The sequence below is a fragment of the Loxodonta africana genome, chromosome 16 (assembly GCF_030014295.1).
Source record: "Loxodonta africana isolate mLoxAfr1 chromosome 16, mLoxAfr1.hap2, whole genome shotgun sequence".
Taxonomy (NCBI): domain Eukaryota; kingdom Metazoa; phylum Chordata; class Mammalia; order Proboscidea; family Elephantidae; genus Loxodonta; species Loxodonta africana.
This window is the reverse complement of record NC_087357.1, coordinates 1,867,767-1,879,492: the sequence shown is the minus strand read 5'-3', so window position 1 is coordinate 1,879,492 and position 11,726 is coordinate 1,867,767. Positions and strand designations below refer to the sequence as shown.

Sequence of the window (11,726 nt, the reverse complement as noted above, 5' to 3'; positions counted from 1 at the left end):
GAAAATGTAAAAAATATATATATTTTTTATATGGTATTAGTATCATGGCTCCATTCTACTCAAGTACCGAACTTAGTGCTAGTCTACATCTCCTTATTTACTAGATGGATGACCTTAGTCAAGTTATTGTAATCTTTCTAATGATCGAATTCTTATATAAAACGGGGAAATAACATATGCAATTATATTGTGGGGTTATTTTTAGATTGCATGAGGTGATGCATCTGGGAAACCCTCAACAAATGTTAGCTATTTCAATTACCTTAGACTTGTTATGTAAAGTTTTATTGTCTTTAACTCTGATCGTATTTATATTTCGTTTTCCCATCTCAAATAAAATTTTGGGGGGGAAATAAGAAACGTTGCTATTTTTATTTGTGCCCATGTGTCTTAGTTATCTACTGCTGCTGTAACACACATACTACAAGTGGTGGCTTTAAAGAACAGGAATTTATTATCTCACAGATTTGGAGGCTAGAATTCCAAACCAGGGCATTGGCTCTAAGGGAGGGTCTTTGCTTGTTGGTAGCCCTTGGAATTCCTTGGCTTTCCTTGGTATTGCTTGGTATTCCTTGTTGTCTGTCTTCCCTCTCTGTGCATCTCTATATTTATTCTGCTTTTTTCATAAGACACTGATTAGATACGATTAGATGTGATTAGATTTAGGACCCAACCTACTCTGGTATGACCTAATTAAATTGACAAAAGAAAACCATTGCCAAACAGGGTAATATTTACAGGTACAGGAATTAAGATTGCACTTTTTTTTTTGGTGGGGGGAGGGGACACAATTCGGTCCATAGCACCATGAAACCTGGTATTAAAAAAAAACCCTGTTGCCATTGAGTTAATTCTAACTCATAGCAACCCTATATGACACAGTAGAACTACCCCCATAGTGTTTCCAAGGAGCAGCTGGTGAATTCGAACTGCTGACCTTTTGCTTAACAGCCGAGCTCTCATCACTGTGCCACCAGGGCTCCAAAGCTAATATAGCCTTGCACATTTTAGCCATCTGTGATAGATGTAAGAAGTCTTGGTGACTCAGTAAGGGCCATGGTGGTGCAGTGGTCAAAGCATCTGGCTGCTAACCAAAAGGTTGGTGGCTCAAACCCACTAACCACTCCATGGGAGACAGATGTAGTAGTCTGCTTCTGTAAAGATTTACAGCCTTAAAAATCCTATGGGGCAATTCTACTGTGTCCTGTAGGGTTGGTATGAGTCAGAATTGACTCGAAGGCAGTGGGTTTTTTTTTTTTTTTTTTTTTTTTTTGGTGGCTCATGGTTCAGTGCTTGGCCACTAACAAAAAGTTCAGTGGTTTGAACCCACTAGTGGCTCCATGGGAGAAAGACCTGGTGATCTGCTCCTGTAAAGATTACAGCATAGGAAACCCTATGGAGCAGTTCTACCCTGTCCTATAGAGTTGGTATGAGTTGGAATTGACTCAACAGCAGTGGATTTGGGGTATGATAGATATGCTTGTACTTGTTGGTGTTAGGTGCTGTTGAGTGGATTCTGACTCAGCAACCCATGTACAACAGAACAAAGCACAGCCCGGTTATGTGCCATCCTCAACTGTTGCTGTGCTTGAGCCCATTGTTGCAGCCACTATGTCAATCTATCTCACTGAGGGTCTTTCTCTTTTTTGCTGACATTCTACCTTACCAAGCATGATTTTCTTCTCCAGGGACCGGTCCATATCCAAAATACAGAAGTCTCACCATCCTCGCTTCCAAAAAGCAGCTGGCTGTACTTCTTCCAAGACAGACTTCTTTGTTCTTCTGGAAATTCATGGTTTTTTCAATATCCTTTGCCAACACTGTAATTCAAAGACATCAATTTTTCTTTGATCTTCCATATTCATTGTCTAGTTTTTGCATGCATATGAGAAAATTGAAAATACCATGGCTTGGGTCAGGTGCATCTTAGTCCTCAAGGTGACTTCTGCTTTTTAACACTTCGAAGACATCTTTTGCAGCAGATTTGCCTAAAGCTTGTACTAGTTCCCAATTAATGGGGGAAATTGTCTATAGAAAGAAATTTGAACTACAGGAAAAGGCATCATCTAAAGTCAAAGTAAGAAGAAAGCAATACATCACATTCCTGAAAGCTTTTGAGAGTCATAAAATTCATGGAGAGGAATATAAATTCATTTTAAGTAATATATGTGTCAATTTCATAACATGCATGCAAAGTAGTAATAGGGAAAGTAAGAGAGAAGATTTGAAAGAGACAAATGGAAGAAAAATAGGGAGATGAAAAGGGAGAAGGATAAGGAAATTAGAAATCAAGTAATTTGACAAATACTAAACTCCAAGTCTGTATAAACAATTTCTGAAAACATATGGCACCTTAGAAGTAAAGAATTAATTGCAGAGGTGGAATTTTAGACACTCTGATCACCTAGGAGGTAAAATGTTTTGGATGGGGTTTTGGGGCTCAGATCTCTCAAAAAACGACACTGTTTCATTATTAACTCATTAAGTGAAAGGTGTTTTAAGCACACAATACACCTATTAAATGTACTTCAACAAATGGAAATGGCCACATCTCAGTTCATCTACAGATCCCCCAGATCCTTTCCAGGAGTCTTCTGAGGGCTCCTTTCACATCCTTATTCCTCAGGATGTAGATGAAGGGATAGAGAGTGGAGGTGACTATGGAATAGAAGAGGGAGATAAACTTGCCCTGCTCTTAGGAGTAACTGGAAGGTGGCTGCAGATGCATGTAAATGACAGATAGGTAGAAGAGGGAGACCACCACCAGGTGGGAAGAACAGGTTCCAAAAGCCTTGTGCCATCTCTTGGAGGACTGGATCCTGAGCACTGCATGGGCAATGAAGGCATAGGAGAGAAGGATGAGAGCTAGGGGGACTAGCACAAAGAAGGCCACTAGTACAGCCAATGTAGCATCATTCACAGTCGTGTCAGCACATGACAGCTTGATCAAGGCTGGCACCTCACAGAAAAAGTTCTTTAGTACCTGCTGGCCACAGGAAGGCAACTGCACTGTCAAGACCACCTGAACTAGAGAGTTGCAGAAACCACCGACCGAGACCACAGCCACGAGCTGCTGGCAGAGAGGGTGGTGCATGATAACAGCATACTGGAAGGGCTTACAGATGGTCACATAACAGTCTAGGGCCATGGTGGCTAAGATGATGCACTCAGTGCAGCCCAACCAGTGGAAGATAGCATACTGCACTGTGCAGCCACCATAGCTGATGGTCTTCCTGGAGCTGCCCATGTTGAACAGCATCTATGGGACTGCGGTGGTGGTGTAGCAGAGATCCAGGAAGGACAAGTGGCTGAGGAAGATGTGCATGGGGCTTGGAGCAGGGCTTCTAGCTGGGACACCAAGACGATGGCGATGTTGTCCAACATGGCCAGAATGTAGGAAACTAGAAGGACCACAGAAAGAGGAAGTTCCAGCCATGGTCTATCAGAGACATCCAGCAGGATAAAGTTCTTAGGGGAATTCCCCAAGAAATTCTGGTTGCCACTTCTCATGCTGATGCATTATGCGACACCTGTAAAGAATTGAGAACATATAAATGAATCAAACCTGAGAGGAGGAATTAATGCTGGTCTTCATTCCTGCGTCCATGTTTTCTTACTAAGGCGAGACCCTGTCTGATCTTCTTTACCTCTGTAGAGACTTGAATGTAGAACAGTCAGACCAAGAGCCAGAACACCTGCAAATGTGTCCTTTCCCTACCTTCTACTCTGTGACTTTGAAAATGCTGTTTAATCTTTCTGAACCACAAGTTTTCCATCTGTAAAGTAGGGAGAAAATTCCTACTTTAACTACGAAGACTTGGGAAGGATAAAAGACATTATGTATGTGATAAGAGGAACATTATCATATGGATAACAAGTTTCTTTCAATTCGGTCAAAGCCTGACATAGCTCCCATCATCATCAGGATGTTTGACTTCTCCCTGAAAACACATGCCAGGAATTGTCTACTTTCTTAGGCTTTCTCATTTTGTCTTTTTGAGGCAGCGGTGGGAAGAAGGTGGGAGGCGGCATAAAGTAAGTGTAAGGACTTTGTGAACAGTTAGAAGCTTTATTGATGTCAATACACCTTACTCACCTCCTAAGCTTTCATCTGGTTCCATCACCACAAGGATCTGCACCCTGGCTCTCTGGATCACACTGACTTCTCCCCTATGTGACCTCTTTCACACAGGCATTCCTAGGTCTTGCGTTGGCAGTGACATTAGCACAAGTCAAGATTTTCTGAATCCCTTGAGTGGAGCAGCCAAGTCGTGTGTCTCTTCACCCCGGACTTGGTTATGGAGCTGAATTAGACCCTAAAACATAGAATTTTGACCACCAGAAGAAAGATCTTGATTGGTATAAGAAATGTAGCTCCTAGAGTTGTTCACTAAAGGACCAGACTGCCTCTTGTTGTTAGGTACAGTCAAGTCAATTTCGATTTATAGGGACCTCATGTGACAGAGTAGAAGTGCCCCATAGGGATTTCTTGGCTGTAATTTTTATGGGAGCAGATCATTAGGTTTTCTCCCAAAGAGAAACCTGCTGGGTAGATTCCAACAGGCAACCTTGTGGTTAACAGCCAAGCACTTAACTATTGTGCCACCAGGGCTCCTTAAACTGTCTCTAGAGCTAATGTTTGTCTGTCAGTTTGAGTGACATTTGAATTTCCTGAGCAACTTCTTTGCAATGAAACCGTCCCCTCTCGGTGATAGAAAACACAGTCAGCTTCATTTTTGGATGCCCTTATTGTTAGTGGGTATTGGTTTGCCAACAACTGACTCGCATGGCCTTTCACTGTGCTCTGTTGGCCTCCAACTCATACTGTTTCCCAACACTCTCTGTCCTGCTGAGAATTTATGGGTGTGGTTTCAAGGTTATGATGGGGATGATACAGTTTACGATAGAATTGAAAAGAAATTAAATCCTGTATGCAGATAATTCATGATATTTTGTGCTTTATGCATAAACCGTGATCTGTTCAGCTTAGATGCTGTGACAAATACATTCCCTCTCACTCTGGTCCTATATTTTAAAGAACTCTGCTGTTTTTTGAAGGGAAAAAATAAAACTACTCAAATCCAGGCTTCAAATCAATGAACTAGTGCAAATCTGCTTTCTTCCTTCTATTGTTCCAAAATTACATACCGTTTGTTATAAAGTTTCTGATATTCTGTGCTGTTGTTAGGTGCCGTTGAGTCGGTTCCGACTCATAGCGACCCTATGCACAACAGAACGAAACACTGCCGGGTCATGCGTCATCCTTACAATCCTTGTTATGCTTGAGCTCATTGTTGCAGCCACTGTGTCATTCCACCTCGTTGAGGGTCTTCCTTTTTTCCGCTGACCCTGTACTCTGCCAAGCATGATGTCCTTCTCCAGGGACTGATCCCTCATGACAAAATGTCCAAAGTATGTAAGGCACAGTCTCACCATCCTTGCCTCTAAGAAGCATTCTGGCCGCACTTCTTTCAAGACAGATTTGTTCATTCTTTTGGCAGTCCATTCAATATTCTTTGCCAATACCACGGCTCAAAGACATCAACTCTTCTTCAGTCTTCCTTATTCATTGTCCAGCTTTCACATGCATATGATGCAATTGAAAATACCATGGCTTGGGTCAGGCACACCTTAGTCTTCGGGGTGACACTTTTGCTCTTTAACACTTTGAAGAGGTCCTTTGAAGCAGATTTACCCAATGCAATGTGTCTTTTGATTTCTTAACTGCTGCTTCCATGGGTGTTGATTGTGGATCCAAGGAAATTGAAATCCTTGACAACTTCAATCTTTTCTCCATTTATCATGATGTTGCTCATTGGTCCAGTAGTGAGGATATTTCTTTTCTTTATGTTGAGGTACAGTCCATACTGAAGGCTGTGGTGTTTGATCTTCATTAGTAAGTGGTTCAAGTCCTCTTCACTTTCAGCAAGGAACATTGTGTCTGCATAACACAGGTTGTTAATGAGTCTTCCTCCAATCCTGATGCCCTGTTCTTCTTCATATAGTCCAGCTTCTCAGATTATTTGCTCAGCATAAAGATTAAATAGGTATGGTGAAAGAATACAACCCTGACACACACCTTTCCTGACTTTAAGCCAATCAGTATCCCGTTGTTCTGTCTGAACAACTGCCTCTTGATCTATGTAAAGGTTCCTCATGAGCACAATTAAGTGTTCTGGAATTCCCATTCTTTACAATGTTATCCATAATTTGTTATGATCCACACAGTTGAATGCCTTTGCATAGTCAATAAAACACAGGTAAACATCCTTCTGGTATTCTCTGCTTTCAGCCAGGATCCATCTGACATCAGCAATGATATCCCTGGTTTCATGTCGTCTTCTGAATCCAGCCTGAATTTCCGGCAGTTCCCTGTCGATATACTGCTGCTGCCGTTTTTGAATGATTCTGTGTATCACCCAATTATTGCACTTCTTTCCACTATTCTACCGGAAATATTTCTGGGATAAGCCTCATAGAATACAATTTTCCTTCTAACGAGAACTCATGATTCTCATTTTGACTCAATGAGCTATGGCAGGGCAAAGTCAGTCTAGACTACTTCTGAAGTTCAAAAGGCATAGTGTCATTTCCCTTTCTGTCCTGTGCTAGATATCTGATTCCAAGGTTTCTTCTCAGAGTCTAAACTGAGGAAGAAGGGGAGAAGTTACAAGGGTAGTGAAGAAAAAAAAAGGGGGATGGAAAAAACAGAAAAGAGGTGTAGATAAAAGTCATATTTAATAAAATGTGCAAATTGTTTAGCACTCACTGTGAGCCAGGAACCTTGATAATAAATTTATATAATTATCTTATTCAGTTTTTTAATGACCCAGTGAGGTAGATACTTTCTTTTCCATTTTACTGTAATTCATGTTGGCTCAGAGAGGTTAATTGTTCTGTCTTAATTGATTTACAAAACAGTAAGTGGTAAGGCTGGAACTACTCTCTCCATAGTCTCTCCAGCACTTGGCTTTTGAAAAAGCAGCTGGTGACTTGGAATGCAGCAAGAACATCTGTGCACATATCTGAGGCAGAAGAGGCTGCAGAAAAAGGAAGGTGAAGGAAAGCCCTATCAAGGGAGGGGAAGAGACCAGGAGCTGGCTCCAGAGAGGCTTGAGGAGAGAGACTTAATTCTTTTTTTTTTTTTTTAATGTTTCTTCATATATTTCATTTTTTTATTGTATATTAAGTGAAAGTTTACAGTTCAAGTTAGTTTCTCATACAAAAATTCACATACACATTGTTATGTGACCCTAGTTGCTCTCCCTAAAAAGTGACAACACACTCTTCCTCACCATCCTGTATTTCCTGTGTCCATTCAGCCAGCTCCTGTTCCTTTCTGCCTTCTCATCTCACCTCCAGACAGGAGCTGCCCATTTAGTCTCATGTATCTACCTGAGCTAAGAAGCACACTCTTCTCAAGTATCATTTTATGTTTTATAGTCCAGTCTAATCTTTGTCTAAGGTGTTGGCTTCAGGAATGGTTTTAGTTTTGGGCTCACAGAAAGTCCGGGGGCCATGTCTTCTGGGGTCCCTCCAGCAGAGACTTATTTCCAAATTACTTGTTCAATGTATGGGTCACATATACATGGCTCCTATTCATGCTACCATACAGAATTATGTGTAATTTCTAGAATCAAGCTTATGATACAAGCAAATAAGAGCTTCCCCATGAGGTTTTATTATCTATTAGTGCAAAGGATCTCTTTCTTCAATCTAAAATTTAATGTAACATTCTTGCAACCTGGGCCACATTGTCAAGGCACAGATTAACTGCTAAGGATATAACTGGGATTATAGTGCAAAAGACTGAATCTTGGGGATACAGTTTACAGATGGCAATGTTTTCCTTAACTGATATTGACAGGTATCATTCATCACAAAAGGAAAAAGAATATTTTCTCATCATTTCTTTGTATTCCTAGTCCTGTTCAGGTGGCACTCTTGCTATTGGTCATAAATTCCAATTAGAGTAAAATTAAGACCTGAAGAGGCACAATGAGGGAAAGTCTAACAATAAAATGTCTACTTTGCCTTCTTCAATGTTATTCTGTTTTAATGTAGCTGAACCCCAGGCCTAGCCCCAGGCTCCAATCACCCTGGCCCAGGCCTTTGCCCTTTCCACATTGTTGTGTCTGCAGTGCCTCTTCTTGTTATCTCCCTTCCCTCCACACTTTACCTCTGATTTCATGCTAGCTCAGCTTCCACGCCTTTCACGAAACCGTTCTCATCAGTTCATCAAGTATTGATCATCTTCTCTAAGCTCCCCTAGTATAAAAGATTTTTAATGACCATCAATAGCCATATTCCTAAAAGGGCCAAGAGACATAATTTTTCATAATGCTTTAATACACAATTAAAAAAAAAATCCTAACAAACACTGAGAGAAAGGAAGTAAGTCAACATTTAATAAGCCGGCTACCTCTCGGTCCCTGTGCCGGGTGCTAGGTATATACATATTGTATCATGTCCTACTTCAAATAACTCTGGAAAAACTGAGAACTTCATAAAGTTAAGAATGCCCACCTTTTTCAGATCAGAGCTAGAGTGTGACTCCATGGGGTGAGCTTGTTTAACCACCTGATGCTGCTTCACACTAGAGGATTAGCTGCCCATAGGCCCCCAGATGTCTGAACCCCCCACCTAGCGTGGCACTGACACCAGATATCTAACGGTCACTTCTTACAAGCACATGCATGACTCTGTTGATCACCCTATAAGCCGAAACCTACTTGCCTAATGGAAAACTTAATAATGTGTTATCTTGTTTGCTAGCCATTTCCAATATGTTAGTTTTTGCTTTCTGTGTAGATTGTACTTTTTAAAAACAGGAATCTGTCTTGCACACTGTCATCCACAGTCATTACACAGATGAGAAATACAATTCATTCACAAAAAATGCTGATTTAATTAACAGTTCTAATGAGCTAAAGTCATTCCCCAAATGACTTCTTATTCTAGACTGTAAATAGAGTCCTTAGCCCCCTCTGTTACTCTTTTTAGGGGTGGGGGAGAAGGAAAAGGGAACCGGAAGGAGCTGGGACACAGCAGTGACGGGACAGGTACTTGGTGAGTGTGCTGGCTGCTCTGAGCAGACCTGTGCAAGGGATACTAACACCTGCCATGCCCGCTCCCCATTCACATTCCAGGGCCTTTTTATCTTGTCTGAATATTTCAATTTGCTACTAAAATTTACCTCAAAACTTTCTTTTTCTGGGGTCTGATATTATTTGGCCTTACTTATCTAGTCCTCTCTTGCCACCAGCATGCTAGGCTTAATACTGCTTTTGTGACTAGGATTCAGCATCATCAAAAATATTGGGTTGCAGAGGAAAAGAGGCTCAGGATCCTGATACACTCTAGGTAACATCCACTCTTCCAGATGAGTATCTAGTGACTTTCCCGCCTAAAGGCAGGGATGATCTGTTTCGAGTTATTTTCTAACTTGAAGTATAAGACTTTAACTATGTTGCATAATCAATTAACCAATGGCCAATATTCATTGACCTGCCTGTCCTCTATCCCAGCACAAATTATTGTCAGTTTTTGGTACTGGGTAATGCCACACACAGACTACCGACCTCTACTTCACTGTGAAGATTTTAGTTTGTCGATAATTGAGGGCTAACCACTTGCCTCCATGGCTCACTGGCTTGTATCAAAGGCCTTGGTTAAGGAATGGAGGTTTTATTAGCAGTTGGTGGTCTTAGCTGGGGAGAGACATCTTGGGATTGAGTCACTGGGAATGCTCTTCCTCTTCTAGGAAGACACAGCCCAGTTTCTCTGATGAGGCTGCTGGGACTGCTCTTACCTGAAACTTGCCTCTGAGCAGATGTAGACAGATTATTCCCAATCTAGAAGAAAAACCTGCCTTCCATTGCAGCACACTTACTGGGGAGGCTCAGTGCTTGTCTGGACTTTTCCTGGTTGGCTGGTAAACTTGAGGTTTTGTTCTAGCTATGGCCCCAGGAGCCCTCTCAGGGACATTGAATAGTGGTGCGTGAACCTTAGGTCAAGATGGCCTCAGAGAATGAGATTTTAAGTGGCAAAGAATCTCCATGACCTTCACCCTGCCCGTTTCAAAATTAACCCTCAGGTTAAACTTGATCTGATCTTCTCCACTCTACCCCATAAGGACTTCGCTGTTTCTCTGCAGGCTTCCCATTAAGAATAGGACCTTGTTCTCATATGTTGGGAAGTTATCCCTGGTGCTTTGTTTAATTAGTATCTGAGAGGTTAGCTGATAATTGATGTAGTGTGTGAGCCTGGAGTACTTGCAATTAAATGATAAATCCTAGAAGATCAGAAGAATGGAGGAAACGGACCAATAACAGTGAATGAGAAGTGTGTTTTTAAACTCTGAGAGGAAAGATGGGGTGTTCTAAAGTTACAGCAAACAAATAACTTGTATAGCATGCAGTTCACTTACAGTGTGGGCCTCGAAGCAGTCTTCAACACCAAGTTTAGGCACTCACTGTCCATGTGTCTTCTAACAAATGAACCAACCTCTCTGCCTTGCAAAGTACAAGAATCGTTAGTATTGCCCTCCAGAGATATAACTGATTAAAAATTGCACAAAGAGTGAATAATCTTAACGGTCAAATAAATCATAATGAATACTTAATGCATTTATAGTCAGCGGAGATTATAGATGAGGGTGTCAGAAGATATTGATGGTTTCAAGTATTCTAGAATGAGAAGGGAGAAGTCTTGGTCCACTTGGAACAAACTGAAGAGTTCTGTTGTGGGAATGGGGGTATGATAAGGATTCCTCGTGTTTCTAGATTTAAATGCCTTTTCAGCTGTAGTTAGGGTTAGAGTGAAGAGGTGAAAGATTTATGTTTATAATCATAAGAAACAACTCTACACCAGTATTTATTTAACATGGGAACAACAGATGGTAGTGGTAAAATGAACACACAACAAAAAGAACAACAACAAAAATGGACCTTTGCATTCAAATGAACTAGATTTAAATCCCAGATCCATTCATTAATCATTTACCTTGAATGAGTTACATAAGTCTACTGAGGTTTAGTATCCACTGGTCATCTGTCAGTTCGTCATACTGTGGTGGCTAGCATGTTACTGATATGCTAGAAGCTATGCCACTGGTATTTCAAATACTACCAGGGTCACCCATGGCAGTCAAGTTTCAGAGAAGATTCCAGACTAAACAGACAGGAAGAAAAACCTGGTGGTCTACTTCTGAAAAAATTGGCAAGTGAAAACCTTATGAATAGTGGCGGAACATTGTCTTATATAGCGCAGAAGATGAGCTCTTCAGGTTAGAGGCCATCTCAAGAATAGATATGACACATTGAACACTAATGACCAAAGACCATACGAGTGGTAGGATCATATCATGGACACCATCATACACAAAAAAAGCAAAAGGTCATTGAAAAGACAAGAAAGAAAGAAAAGACCAAAATGGATGTCAGAAGACTCTGAAATTTGTCCTTGGACTTAGAGTAGCTAAAGTGAAAGGAAGAAATGAAGTAAAAAAGTTGAAGAGAAGATTTCAAAGGCCAGTTCAAGAAGACAAAGTAAAGTATTATGATGAAATGTGCAAAAGCCTGAAGTTAGAAAACCAAAAGATAAGAACATGCTCAGCATAACGCAAGCTGAAAGAACTGAAGAAAAAATCCAAGCCTTGACTTGCAGTATAGAAGGGCTCTATGGGCAAAATATTGAATGATATCAGAAGCATCAAAAGATGGAAA

General features: G+C 40.9%; 1 pseudogene; it reads right to left on the bottom strand.

The window, feature by feature from the left end:
- Positions 1-2,282: 2,282 nt before the first annotated feature.
- Positions 2,283-4,305, bottom strand: LOC100660534 (olfactory receptor 2B11-like; annotated as a pseudogene).
- Between the last annotated feature and the right edge of the window lie 7,421 nt (positions 4,306-11,726).